Source organism: Anser anser, assembly GCF_964211835.1.
Source record: "Anser anser genome assembly, chromosome: 3".
Lineage (NCBI taxonomy): Eukaryota > Metazoa > Chordata > Aves > Anseriformes > Anatidae > Anser > Anser anser.
This window is the reverse complement of record NC_139722.1, coordinates 93754765-93770198: the sequence shown is the minus strand read 5'-3', so window position 1 is coordinate 93770198 and position 15434 is coordinate 93754765. Positions and strand designations below refer to the sequence as shown.

At 37.7% G+C, this 15434-nt stretch overlaps 1 protein-coding gene and 1 long non-coding RNA gene across 5 annotated transcripts in view; one reads left to right on the top strand and one right to left on the bottom strand.

Moving 5' to 3' along the window:
- PRKCE (protein kinase C epsilon) overlaps window positions 1–15434 on the top strand; it is a 292845-nt gene that overhangs the window by 33914 nt on the left and 243497 nt on the right. The window lies entirely within an intron of this gene.
- LOC310897948 overlaps window positions 1–15434 on the bottom strand; it is a 79224-nt gene that overhangs the window by 11612 nt on the left and 52178 nt on the right. The window contains exon 1 of the long non-coding RNA XR_014582815.1: window positions 120–15434. This exon is cut by the window's right edge and continues 52178 nt beyond it. This is a non-coding gene — a long non-coding RNA (uncharacterized lncRNA). The remainder of the gene's footprint in view (window positions 1–119) is intronic.

Sequence of the window (15434 nt, the reverse complement as noted above, 5' to 3'; positions counted from 1 at the left end):
TGAAAAAAAAACCTTTACTGAGTATCTTAAGAGAAGGGTGTCAGCTGTAGTGGGAAGGAATCAGAGTAGGAGTCCACAACTCAGTGCCAAGGAATAGCGGAGTGTTTACAGTGACTTACTTGCAGTGGAGACCTTGGGTTTATATCAACACGGCAGATTGCAACCAGTTCCAGTTGTATCTTCACTAGAATAGTCTTCTACATTGAAAGTTTTTTATGTATTTGTTTCCCAGACACATTCTGTGCACATAGAGTGCTGTGCTTGCTGACTGTGGGAGGTTAAAACCACTAACTGTCTCGTGGCATGGTTAGCACAAAGTGAGACTGAAGGTGTTCCTGTTTTTGCTGATAACGAAAAGAGAGCAAGACAACTGCAGCTCGCTCACTGGTAATTCTGTAACAGCTGCAGAGTTCACAATTTGTACCTTCTTTACTATTATAAATTTAAATATTGCAGCTCCCTTGACTACAATGTTTGATACCTACCCAAATATTAACCACACATTTTAAAAATGGGTTTAAACTAACATAGCAAGCAAGGTAATGCGTACAAATTTCTGCTTGAAATTCCTTTCTGAAGGTGTGAAATAGGTAGATAGCAAAAGACGTATCTGGGTTAACTAATTTTTACGTATATTTTCTGGCACTTTGGGACACTTTTGGTGTTCTCTGGAAAACTTTGGATAGAAAAGAGAATTGAATTAAGCAGTAGCTTAATTTTTATTCTGCTTGTTCTTTTTGATATATTTTTTTCAGATAAAATGATACAATAAACAGGGGTTTGCACTTAACATGTTAAATATTAGTCAGCTACGTGGAGTTGTTTGGTTTCATTTGGAGTCCAGGTACATACTTCATGTAATTTGGCTTAATAAACCATGACAGTCATTTAGCAGCCGCTCTCCAAAAAGAAACTCTAGTGTGGAATGTATTTTTCCTACAATACAAATCCTGGAAGCACTTTGCTGGGTTTCTACCAATGTAACAGATACAATCTGTAACTTGATTAAATTATTCATCATTTTTGAAAAATTTCAAGCACTTCTATACCAATATATACAGGCAGCCTGGCATGTCAAATGGACATCTGTTACCACTGGCTAATAGTATAAGAGAAAGTATTGGTTAATATATTTTATGAGTAATGTCAGTATACGTCATACACAAGTTCAGTTAAAATTTATGTGTATTTATGTTGCTTATGATGACTTGTTGAATTATGGTATGAGAATAATATATATAATATCATGAAAATATGTGGAATTCAACTACAGTCTTATTGCAATGGCACCTAACTGTAATAATATATTAACAATTAACAATTTGCAGAAAGTACGTTTGGGAAAATGACATGTTCTTTGGTGTTTTTGTTTGTTTCTTTATTTGTTTCTTTGTTTGTTTTTTAACTTGTGTACTTTACTATACAATTATTATATTGCACATATTTACGTGTGCAAAATCAAATATTTGTAGGTCCAGTAACAAAACTGTCATTGGCTTCAATAGTGCAGATTCAGTACAGTGGTGTAGAATTCAAAAGCTTATATGGACTGGAATGTAAGAAGAGATAATATTATGCAATAGTAGTTGTACTGTAAATAGCTTATGGCAAATTTTGCTAATGCAAAATTATTTCACTGAAAGGTTAGGTTTTAGTAAAGCACTCTTGAAAATAAGGTGGTTATTGGAAGGCTACACAGCAATATATAGGATGCCTCTGTGTGCCATGAAAGTAGTTGCTGTTGTAGCTTATGAGGATTTCAGTAACAGCTCAATTAATATGTGGTGTCTTTTAAAGGTGTGTTTATGACAATTTCAAGAAATAACTGAAGAGGTTCAAAAAGCGTATTTCTGAGAAAGATCTTAACAATGAGAAGGCAAACTAGATAGTACATTTTAAACCAAGTGATGATGACCATCTCCTTTTAGGAGGGTGATTCTGCACACTTTAAAGAATTTGAGGTGCACACAATATCTCAGTACATTAACAAAAGGGTTTTCAACCTCTTGGCACATTTGGTACCACTTAGCTAGACCATGACATTTTTTGGATATTTTCCATCTCACACACGTGTGCTTTAAACTCTGTAGTGCTCCAAACTATGCCTTGTAGCTGGAAGGAAAATATGCAAAAGCTATTGTACTGAGCAGCAGAAGTACTTTGTTTGGGAATGAGAGCAAGCTAGAATTATTATTCAATTACTTTTGTCTTGATCAGAACATAAGACTCAAATTGTATATAAGACTTTGTTGTGTATTTGTGTATTTTAATATATATTACTTTGGAAATTAAAAAAACAAAACAAAACAAAAACAAACACAAAACACCTTCTTGGAATAAAAACGTTTTTACTTTGGGTCAGAGCATTTTTTAGTACAGATTATTTAAATAAGTAATGCAGAAAACTTTCATAATATATTTTACATTTTAGAAAGGAAAACTTCAGCCAAAGCAGCATGTGTATGATCTATATCGATAGAGTCTGGCACTATGAATCTGTACCTTTGATGATTAAGCTGCCTCGTTGAAACTTTTTACAGGATTCTACTGAAAAACGTAACAATCCTGAATGAGTTGCCCTTGGCTTTCACTTCTTAAGGTATTCAGTAATCAAGTTTCTTCAAATGAAGAAAGCTAAATAACTGTCCTGAACTGTAGGTTTTGAATGTCAGACATCTGTAAAATTAAGTTCTTTCTCAAGTCTTGATGAATAGGGTACTTCATTAATTAGCTGAAATAGCTTTAAGCATTAGGATACAGTAAGAAGCTCTTTATCTATAATTAATCATACAAAATGGCATTAAACATCATTGGAAGAAATTAAAGACCTTGAATAGAACTTCTCAAGTCGTGCTGGAACAAGAATAGCAATGTTTGCAAATTTTTGATCCTTGTTATTGTCATCTGAAAAGTTTCATAGGGTAGGCCAATTTACATAACCTGAATAAATATAGGAGTTTGAGAACACAAGAAGTGATTAAGTGGCAAATTCCTGAGTAAGATCCTGGCCGAAGTTGGAAGTTTTCTATTGTATAAAGATGAGGACTTCAATCTCATCTGTCTTTATGGATCCAAAAGTGTATTTTGCTGAATCCAGAGTAATGAGTTTAAGCTCTTTTTGGATTGCACCAAAGCCCACTGCCAGTTAAACCAGTTCTATACTAGTGACTGGACTCTAAAGAGCAATGCTGACATAAGGTAATCACAGCACTTCCTTCAATTATTGCATTCATTATGCCTTAAATAATCTTAACTCTTAGGCCACTTTGATTACCAAGGAAAGAAAATAGTATTAGAACAAAAACAAATGGTTACGTAGCAGTCATGAGTAAAATTAATACTGGGAGTTAGAAAGAAGCCATTCCAGCCATTTAAGGAGAGAAGTTCAAGAACATGACATGATAGTGGTGGCAAGATAGTGGTGACAAGGTTGTTTCTGGAATGGAGTGTAACAATTTTGTCCATGATGGGATAGGAAAATTCACAGAGATGGAAAATTAAGTTTATGGTAGGAATCCTTGCATGTATGATGTGTTAGTATCTCTCAGTGGAATTGAAGGGTTTTGTTTGCTTCTACCTTGCCTAGCTACATGAATCTGTTATCCCTGGGCTTCTGGTCGTCGCTCAGGAAGCTGGAAAAAAATCTTTATTTATCTTTGAAACATATTTTTGATTCTGATTTTTTTTTTCCTTCTAAGATTTGAGAAATGTCACAGTTAGCAACATGACATATCCAGATTATGGTGGTACTTCCTGAGTCATTCACACTTCTTAGGTGTACCGTATCTATGTGCTGTTAAACTAACTGCTCTTTTTGGGGTCAGGTCATTAACCCTGGTTGTACTGGCAGTGATATGCTCTAAGACGGTATCATCCAGGGTTAGAAAATGTTGTTTGTTTTGTTCGTTTGTTTTGACTGTGACAAAAGACACTTAAGCTCTCTACGATTCCCTTCTTTCCCTGGTACCTTTCTTTGGCACTTTATAGGTGTTGGTTTTGCAAAATTTCTGTCTCTTCTTTCCTTTTTTATCACCTTTCTGAAAATACTTTATTCCGGAACTTTCTATTAGATGAAAGACTGGCTATCTCAAATAAGTGGGCAAAGGACTACTGTGTGTTTTATCTGCAGAGGATCAGAGTGATCCCAATTTAAGGTATACTGTCTCGTCTCCGCTGTTCCCCACATGTCAGTACATCTCTCCTTTGTTCATGAATCCAGCTAGGCTGCAGAGTGAACTGCTGTGATCATGCCCTTCACTAGAAGGCACCCTAAAGTCCTTTCTTTTGCATTTTCCTCTAAATTTTGGGGAACTGTGACACAGTTTTCCAAGTCACTCCACAGCTGCAGCTCCAGCACAACTGGAGCACAACTGGAGCTGCAGCTGCAGCACAACTGCAGCAGATGGGCGTTAGCTGAGTTATGCATACTTGCCCATTAGTGGAGGGACCCACTTTTTCTCCCCAACGTGATTAACCAGACAGCTGGCCACCCAGGCTGTGAGACCGTGATCCTGGAGGTGGCGGGGTCTGGAAGTACTCCTCTTGAGGAGAGGCCCAAGGAGGAGGTGCTGAGGTGAGATGTGAGGCCATGAGATGTGGTAGTGGAGAGGGATAATAATGGCAAGGTACAGACAGGCCTAGTGGGAAGGTAGTATGCAACACGAAAAAAAATTGCTGCTGACATAAAAGTACGTATCTAGGCCAAAACCCGAAAGAGGTCGAACTGTGGAAAGGGAGAATCAGACTTATACTGGTGGATGGAAGAACTCCTCTGCCAGACCTGGTTGTCATGGGTGGCAAGATGTATCCCTTCAAGATATAGTAATGTGTGATGACACAAACCTTAAGGAAATCTGGTGTTAGGTGTAATATAAATGCTAAATGCTAAAAGAATTAACTAATGTAATAGGTTGTGGTAAGCAGTATTTCTGAATTATGGATGTGCAGATATTCTCCGAGTTACTCTTACAATAGTTCTGTTTTGTTTGTTTTTAAACAACTGAAAAATATCTTTACTTTTTTTATGAAGTAGTTACAGGTGGGTTTTCCTGGTTTTTGTTTTTAATTTGACGCACACATGGCATGTAATTCAGTTGGTGCTTTAGTCAGTACTTTGTGCATGTGGAGATATGAGTGGATATGAAGTTTGGTTCAAAACTACATAAGACTGTAGCCAAAAAATTCTGTTTCATCTGCAGAATGCCATTTAGAAAGAGTGATTTCACAGGATGCCACACAGATGCTGTTGTTGTGCGTATCTGACAAGACCTATGAATTTCATGTGGAACAGAAATGTTTTTCTTCTGTTCACTGTTAAACTTCCTACATGAAGCGTGTCCTTAATATTTAACAGATTTTACTACTTTTTTTTTTTCCTTCAGTGTGCTACAGAATTCTAATATTGCGATGCCATGATCCTTGCTTCCAACCAGAACCTCCCTTAGCTTTCTCACCCAGTCTGTCCTGTGAGCCACATGCCATTGCATTTGGTATTCCTCATCTCCATGACTTCAGATTCCTGCTATCTCTAGTTTGGATCCACTAACATGTACTGTGGAGGCCATGGTCTTCTTTCCATTTTACTTTGTGAAGAATTTCTCATATACTTAAGTTGAAAATTTGTCTTGAAAAGCAGTCCCTCCTACATTGTTGAAGTCCCTTCTGTACTGTTGAAGTACATTTGCTCTTCCAGGTAGCATGTGTTTGTTTAACAGATTGAGAGACAGTATCAGATGTAAAAATCCCATGAAATCCTCTTCTTTTCGATACCCATTCCTTGTAGCCACTGAGTTCGTTTATGTTCAGAGCCCTGTCTGGGTTATGTTCACAGCTCAGATTATCTTTTCCTGTAAGTTTTTGAGTGGTTCATCTCTGCCTTTACAACTTCTCTCTCCCTTATGCCCACATGAGAATGAAGGGGACAGTAGCCATTATTTTCTCCTTACACTATCTTTTTATTATAGCTGCTACAATAATTGGCAGCCAGAAACCCCATGAAGTCATTCTGTCACCTTTCACTCATTTTTGAAAATTGTTCTGTGTTTTAAAGAAGTTCATTCAAGCATCTCCGATGGCAGTGCCTCTATGTTAATGTAGAGGCAAAATAACCTTTCTGCAATATGTAGGGTCTTTACAGAGTTGCTGTGAAAATCATGTATAACTTCTTGGCATCTGTGCCCTAGGACACAGGTTCTGCTGACTTCAAAGTAGGCACCACGCCATCTGAACAGATGGGTATTAATGTAAGCATTGGATATAGATGTTATGGACATGATTCCCAGTTTCAAATGTTACAAAAATGCTGTCTGTCCTGAACTCCCACCTCTGGGTGTAAAGGATATGTTGTAAATCCAGCTCAGTGAAGAGTTAGCTTTACAATATTAGAAATTCAATTCTTGGATCAACTGTGTCATTTGCAATGTTGGCTAAGGGTAAAAAGTTTCTCAGAGGAACTTGCTTGTATTTTTGGAAGAGTTCCCACGAGCAAAAGACAAAAAAAAAAAAAAAAGCATCTGTGGTATCTACCGTTTTCATATGAATAAGTTACATTGTGAAGCCATCGCAGAAGAAAAGAATGGTGTGATTTTTCTGTACACGCAAATGGAGATGGCAATTCACTGGGAATCTGATGAACTTCATTTGCCAGACTTGTCTGTCACCCAGTGTAATGTAATGGTTATTTTGGGTGAAAGATTCTTTTCCTCTGTTTGCCCTTTCTTTCCCTGAATTTTTCTTGTAAGCCAGTATAATAGAGTTGACAGATGCTTTCCTTGTCCTTGCTGACAACAAGGTGTGTTTTTGCATTCTCTAAGTCTAAGCATTCTCCTCATTCTTCCAAGGATTCTTCTACATCCCACCAAACTGGATTTCATCTCTACTGCCAGAGTTTTTATGAGTCCTGCTATGTTCTGAAATATTTTTGTGGGTCCTATCTGCAACTTCCACTCTGCATCCTTTCTTGAGATGTAACAAAATGTGTTCTGAACAGTCTGATGAGAGATGCCCAGTGATTAGCAATGACCTGAATTCTGACATTAAAAAGCAGCAGTGAGAGAGCTAATGATGCCATCAGCAGTCGTACCCAGTGACTCAGGAAGAAGTGTGAAGTGGTGAAACTGTGGTCCCACTTACAATCATGTAGGAGGGGGGCTGTGTTGGAATTCAGGTGTGGGGCCTATCTCTGAATGTTCTCTGTGGTGTTGAGGATATGACCTAAATCCTATCCGTTTTCTCCTTTTATAACACAAAGAGATTACAATATGTATTTATACTGGAAGTCGGCTCCTCTTCCACATGATCAGATTATTTATCTTTTGCATCCTGCCAAAAGTGAACATAATGCCATTTGTTTGTTTACTTGGCATTTCTAAACTATCTTTTAAAATAATTTCTTTTGGGAAGAGTCAGCCTCCAAATTGTTAGTTTTCTTACAGCATGTCTAGTCCGGCTAATTTCAACAAAAAGTTGATGTTAGCAGGATCATCCACTGAGGTCTTGGCTCTCATTCAGTCTGTACAGATGTTCTTTAGACTCTTATCCTGTCTAGATAATAGGAAGCATGCCTAGTAAGCGACTGTGAAGCATGTTAGCATAATTCATGTAATTCACAGTACCTCAGCATTCTGCCTGAGGCTGCAGTTTCCAAAAATAGAACCACAGATTCTGCACAGCTTAATCCTACCTGCTTGTTAGTCATTATCTTCTTAATAAGCAACTAGCAGCTACCTTTTGTTTGTAGAGAATCCTTTATTCAAATGGTTTTGTTTTTCATTTGGGAATGCAACCAGGGCTTTGGCCATCTTTTTTAGTAAAGTGTTGTAGATGTGGGTACTGATACTAAAGCATTCATAGTTTGATGCAGTTTTTGATATTTCTTTTTTAGTTTTTGTAAACTCAGAACAAAGAGGAACAGATGCTGGGTAGTTAGAGAGGAATAAATTAAGTAGATGCAATGCAGTGAGACTTCTTATTTTAATTTTCAATTCATTTTTAGTTGGGCTAGTATATTAAATAAGTTTGAGATTGTCTTCTCTCTTTAAGGATGTGCAGGTTGTAGAGGAAGATGTAAAGAGTTTGCCGTCTTATTAGATGTCCTTTCCCCATACCTCCACTCTTCGGAAGCAACACACCATACAATTATTATGCTAAGAGGTTTTGCCAAGAAAAAAGTTATTCACTAATGTAGAAGTGAGAACAGTACATGAGAACAGAAATAAAAAAAAATATATTTCTGGCAATAGGCTGGGAAACCAGCAATTTTGAGTTTAATTTCTGCCATTTCTGGAGATATCTTTTATAAATGTAGGAAATAACTTTAGACCAGATTCTCAAATGCACCTTGCCTATTTAATTTTATAGTTTTCTGGTCCTAGTTTTTGTGTTTAAAACAGGGAGGATATGGCTTCCTCTGTCTGTTTCCAAGTTCTGTGCAAACACGTAGTCTAATGAAGCTCTCAAGCTTGGTTTCAGCCTCTAGGTCAAGCAGTTGTACAAACAGCCTAGCCATGAGAGGATAGGAAGTTGGGAAAAAGTATAAAACAAACAAACAAACAAAGCCCCATAGCATTATTACAAAATATTACAAAATTATTACAAAATATTACAAACAGCAACAAGGATGAGAGGACAATAAGGTCATTTTTGAATAATTAGAATAATTTTAGAATAATTTAGAGTCATCTTGATTTGCAAGGAGAGCTCACCATTTAAAGCTATATATGTCCTGTTCACTTCAGTTGTTTCTTTTTGCAAATAGGACTTATAAATTGCTTAAGCATTCTTGAAAATTTGTTTACAAATATGGATCAATATACTAGTAGCATAGCAGCTAGAGTTAAGAAATGTAACAGAAGTGAAATTAGTACTTTTAAATTCCAAGGTAATTTTATTACATGTGCTCATGTAAAATTAAAACCTTTATATGTTCATAAATTTAATCTGCTAAAATGTAATTGGCTCTTGATTACTGCAAACAATTTGACCCTTGTTTATATGTCTTGCCGTGCATGATGAATTATTTGGAAGAAGAATGGAGACAATCAATGGATGAAAAAATCAGGTGGTCTGTGAAATTTATGTGACTTAACTTTTTGCTATTTGAGTATTTTGGGAAAATTCTAGATTTTGGAAGCTGTATACTTTAACGAGAGACAAAAGAGAACTGCACTGAAAAGTGTCAATTACTGGTGTCATCCCTGGACTGTGATTCCTTATAAGACTGAGAGTGCTAGTGATTACTTAGCCGCTCCACTGCTGAGCCACAGAATTTGTGACTGGTAGACCAAATTTTGACTGGCAAATTGGGACATCTTTCAGGACATTTTAAGTATTTATATTCTGAAAATTGAGCCTCTTTCAGATTCCTTCTGCAGGCTTGCAATATATGAGCCATCCAAAACCATTAGCTGCTTTTCAAAAGCTTTCCCTACTTGCCTGAGGATAATAGGGTTTTACATGGCACATAACGCTATTAAACTTGCTGTTACTTGCTTCTAATATACCGGGTTACAACGTAGAATTTGACCATTAAGTCCTTGCTCTGTTTTTCTCACTTCGTATATATTACTATCAGTGCTGGAGTGCTGTAGCTTTGACCTACCTCCAGTTGAAGGTTAGGGAATGTCTGGTTATTTATAACCAGCAAGCACAGATCTTGTCTCTTCAAGTAGCAGTAGTTGCACACAAACATACTTTAATATAATATGGTCGGGTTTGAATATAACTATCTGATCTTTGCATCAGGCAGTAAAATTAGAGATGCCAGGTCTAGTCCAAAGCAATTCAGCAGCAAAGACCTGCTATTTTAAAGTAGAACCTCTGAGAGACTGATGGATTACATTGACTTTCATAGAAATATTACACATAAGTGAAGTTAGGTTAAAATTTGTACGAGAAGGTATGGTTCAATGATAACCACTCAAATGTCAAAAGGATTTAATGGACAGACAAGTTGTATTTAATGCATATTTTATGAGACAGTTCCTAAATATGTGAAAATGATCACTTGACAAGCTTCACACGCTGGCATCTTGAGCTCAGCACACTTCTGTTTTAATGCCTGGATCACATTCCCATGGAAACTGGAGATTCTTTTGTTCCATTATTTTGCTTCGCAGGAAGTTATCTGTTACTGGAATAATTTCTTTTGTGAAATATTTCTTGTGAAAGTTCACAAGAACACAAATAATGTTCTAAAGCTTTTTAAATCTTCAACACACTCATAGTGCCTAATGAGCTATCCTCATACGGAGAAAGTATTTCTGCTGCTATTCAGAGAGAAAAGAACACCCTTAGATGGTCGTTTTTTAATATCGCACCGTTATTCTGTTGTCTGGGTGCATATGATTAAAGCTTTTAAAAGGAAGTTGTCAACAAGCCAGTTGAGAGAACTGCCATCTCCTACTTATTTCTTGAGTCCCCAGGTAAAATAAAGAAATTTTTAAAAAGTATCCAAATGACATGGTATCTTCAAAATGGAAGTCTGACCAGCATGAAAGAATAAACTCTGCAGCTGAGGCTCCTCCACCTCAGGTACTCCCCATACAGTACCGTGCACGGTTGGATGGCTTGGCTGCCCTGAAGAACGCAAGCCTGATGACGGGCAACAGGACGTTGCTGTCAGAAGCCAACTGTTGCGACAGAGCTTATGGGAAAGGAGCTGGGTGAGTTCTGCATTTCTGACATTTAAGGCATATCTTTGTGTGGACTTGCCTCAAGGGGTGTCTACATTGATCTCTGTGTTAATGAGCAGCATGATGAAAACCCGTCTTACCTAGATTGACTGCTGTCCCTGGGCTTCTGCTCAGAAGCTATCCAAATACGTGGGAGCTTTGATGGTGTGGCTAAAGTCAGTGACAAAGTAACAGGCTATTGTAGTTTGATCATTTTGCTGCGTCCCTGCCTTGGGTGGGTTGGCTTGGTCAGTTGGTCCCTGTGACCAGTCAATTCTGTGCTTCACTGAAGGAACTCAGCACTTGGCAGGCACGGGCATGCTGTACTATGCAAAATATAATATTCCTGTTTTCTAAATGCTCTGAATGGTTTGAACAGCTGAAGCTATAGTATTAATAACAATTATAAAATATCTTGAAGAGTAAGGGTAACTTTTTTTTTTTTTTTCATTTGGAGCTTTGGAAAACTGCCTTGTTAAATACATTAAATTGGGATCTCTGTAAACGTGTTGTGGAATCAGGTTTGGCTTGTTCTTCTGGAAGGCCAGAGGTACTGTAGAGTAGGTAGAGAATAACGCAAGTGGTCACATTGTGTTGAGGGCTGAGTAATACCTATTTCTGTATTGGTGGAAGAGAACATCTTGGAAGTGTGCTGACCTTTGAGGACCTTCAGAAAGCAGGTTGCAAATAAAAGTTAGCAGTGTGCTCCAGGAAAAAGTAAACTATTTTAGGAATCCTGTTGTCTTCACTCAACCTGCATTCCCAGGGGAGTCATTAGTGAATCTGTGTGAACTGAAGAAAAACCTCTGGTATTTGACCCACCAAATGCTTAGTCATTGTAGGTTTCTTGAAATATTTATTGTGCCACATACTAAAACTAAAGCATGTGAAATAAAAAAGGTTGTGAAAAAAACAATGCGTAAATGAATCTTGGACAAAACCTTTGTTGTTTTTTTTTTTGAATGTGTTTCTTCATGAAAGCAATGGTATCATTTTTGTGGGAGGACTGTGCTTTTTGGTTCTGTTGTCCAGGATTGTAGACCTGAGCTCCACTGAAAACAGACTTCCCAAGAGATAACAGCAACCTTGTCAATTGCTAACAGGACTCCAGTGGCACAACAGCTCTGAAATTCTGCTGTGGGTTGCAGTGAGTAGTACTGTCTGATGGCTCATCAAACCTTAGTTTATCGCATGTGTTGGGCAAATGGTCTGGTGCTAGAAAAAAGAAAATTATTGCAATATGTTATAACTGATAATCTTAATTTTCTAGAGATAAAATGGTTGAATTTTGATCAAAGTCACAGCACACTATAACTGTATAAACTACTGATTCTGTAGAAATAGTAAAATCAGAGATGTGAACTACTTTTCTTTCCCTGTGGGTGACCCTAGCTGATTGGAGCTGAAGCACATTGGTGAGGGAGCGCATGCATCTTGGCTGTTCTTCATGCAAGTGGAAAACATCAACCTGACCTGCACAAGCACAAAACTTACATCAGTACAGTATAAAACAGTGTCTGAAATGGAGCTGCCATTTCTGACAGAAAGCACAGCCCTGCTGTCAGTTTTACTTGATGTGCAACTTCTAGTGCACAGCTCCTCTTTTATCTGCTTGTGACAAAATCTTTGTTGCTAGTTGACCTTTTCTCTCTGTGCTAATAACTTTGATGGGCCTTTAGTCCTATAACTGTTCCACTATGAAAGCTGACATATAGGTAATTAAGTAAATTTTTTTTTTTACATATCTGTAAGTTCTGCTGCCAAAAGCCAGTGAATCCCCCTTTTTTTTTTATCTTAGTGCACAAGTTGATTCTAATATGCAACACATTTTTAATTTAGCCCTCACATCCGCATTATTACTATTTAAATGCCATAGCGTATCTGTGGCACTGTTTGATGTATTCTGGATAGGAAGGGAGTTCTGCTCAAGCAATATCAGATGTAACTCCATATGGCATTGTTGTGTGAGGCTAAGATGCTTGCCAGTTCCAATTTGGAACATGACATTTAATGCAAATATATCACCATACAACCGCATTGCATGGATTGGAGCTGATTGCTGTGCTCTGCTGGTTATAGAAATATATGGTTACAGTATTGAGGTTATGGAGTATGCTCCTGCATTTAGTGCTTGATGAGATAAAGGTGCTGTGTGTACTCAACTGCAACTTTTTTACCTCTCGCTCTTGTATGTAATGCACTAACTAACCATTGTGTGAGGAGGCTAAGCTTTGTGTGGTTCAACCAAGATAGCTGGCACACACTGGTGTGTGTGCTAATGGTGTAGTATATTGTACGTACCTCCTCCAGGGCTGAGAAAAGGAAAAATACATATTGATTCTTACCTGAGTGGCTGTTAGTTAGCTCCCAAAGATCCGAACAATGACAGAGGCAGTTCTCTAAGGGTGGGTGAGAGTAAAAAGACAATCTGTCTGTATGTTTGGGGGTTTAAAATTAAGGCTCTCTCTTACAAATATTGGCACCAGATGCTTCAAAGGGGACAGGTGGTTGGTGGGTTGTTTTCTTCCCCTTCCTCCCCTTGGATACGAGCTAGTGGGCCACAGTGACGCAGGGGAGATCATGCTGTACTTTTCAAAGGCTAGCCATGCCTACAGGGATGTGCAATGCAGTATACCTTTTCCTGCCCCTTCCTTGATGCAGGCTTTGGTCTGCTTTCTTTTTCTATACATTTGCAATGAAAATTGATTCCAGTGGACCCTTGTAAATACTATGTAAGATTTGCCTTCTCTGCATGTGTTGTCATACCATCATCTGTGTTCTCCTGTAGTGTTTTTCTGAGTTTGTTCCTCCTACATCTTGCATGTCAGCATCTTCATGGCTTCTTGGAAACATTCTTTTCTTTGCTTTCTACCTTCAGCACGCACAGTTTTCCTGGAAATAAAATCCGTATCAAAGATTATCTGAAGCTTTATGGAAACGAAAATGAATCCTGTAAATTTCAAGTAATGGGACACTAATTTTGACCCAAAATACAGATGAGCTAGAGATGTGAATATGTTCAGATTTGCTCCTAAATTGTTGGGAAAATCACACATAGTAGCATGCTATACAGCAGAGCCTCTCCTAAAAACAAAAGGATGAAAATAAGGAATCAGAAGTAAAACAAGCTCTTACCCTGATTTTTGTTGTTCTTGTTTTTGTTTGTTTCTTTTTGTAGTCAGATGTGATGTGATGTCATGTGTCAATAATTTAAAAGTCACTGAAACAATTTTAGAATGTTGCTTTACCTGTTACTTTAGAACTTCTTAACATTACTTTACACGTGAAAGAATTCATGGTAAAAAAATAAAAATAAATGCCATGGCACCACACGGGCACAGCAAGAACAGATGCTGATTAGGTCATCTTGTTAGTGACTTAAAAACGTCACTGCAGATGGGTACAGAACTGACAGCCCATGCTGAGGAATGTATCACTGGTAAGTTACACAAGCTGCTAGGGAACAAGAAGTGTGGAGATTGAGAGATAAATCTGGGATCCTGGAAACTCATATAGCAGGCAGAAAAACCATTCTGTTGTCAATAACAATCCAGAATGCCTGAAATAAAATCCATTTTCCATAGCTTGCTGGCAAGAGATATTGAAAGAAATGTCTGACATGTTTTCAAGCTGTGTGCAAATCAAAAGGACTATTACTCTGAAATCCACATGATAAAATGTTCAATTCATGTGATAAAATATTTTAAATCCTTCTTAAGGAGACTAAACTTGTTAGCAGATGCTGCTTGACACAGGGTTGCAGAAACAGAGGTACGAACTTACTGGTTTGTATGCTGACAGCTGTGTAGCTATGTTTGGTGTAAACCAATATTAGACATGACTTGCAATATATTTAAGTTTCTAATCATTTGCCACCTACGGGGTACGAGATGGCTCTGTTCTTTTTTGCATGGTGCTATTTATGGAGATCTTGAGCTGGTATGCAAAACACTGTGTGAGATTTTGTGTTAGAGGGTAGCAACGACACTGAATTTGAATTGTTCTAAAAAGAAAGTTTTCCATACAAAGGAGGATAATGGTACCAGGGGCTCCTGCAGCTCTCAACTTTCAGTAATTTGCAGAGACAATTTTCTTTCCTCGTGCCTTGCTTGTCTGATTTTTCTTCCTCCAGCTTCCTGTTTGCTCAAGTGATAAGTAAAGAATAAGGTTTGGCTTTTATATCTGTTGAAGATCACATATATGGTTGCTGGCTGAATATTGTGTCACGAAGGATGACACTCAGTCTTGCTTATGCTGATTTACATTGTGTTGATTTCTGCCAATGTTACTGCTAGTGCTACTTACTGCTAGTCTCTGCTCTCCAACTGTAAGTCAAGACTGCAAAGAACAAGCAATTTGTCTTAAAGATTGGAAATTTTAAATGACTATGAGAATTTTTATTTGTCTTCTAGTTTTTAAGACTTCTGTATTTCATATTTTCGAGCTTTGGCCTTGCTGGTAGGGGCTTGAAGGCTAGAAACTTTGAAAAAAGTATGTTATATACACACAACTGAAACTGTGTGAAACTGAAAGCTGAAATTTCTATGTAACTGTCTGGAGCCCAAGCATTTGAAGTAGAACCACACATTAAGCAATGCTTAATTGATCTCTGAAATTTCTCCCACTAACTACACTTGATTTGTCTGCATGGTGGTTTTTGTTCTTACATTATAGCTCTGTCACTTTAAAGACAAATGTTGCAGGAATTGAATGTTCCATGCTTTGCCAGTCTTATAACATGCTCATGCAAGTTACCAATAGGCC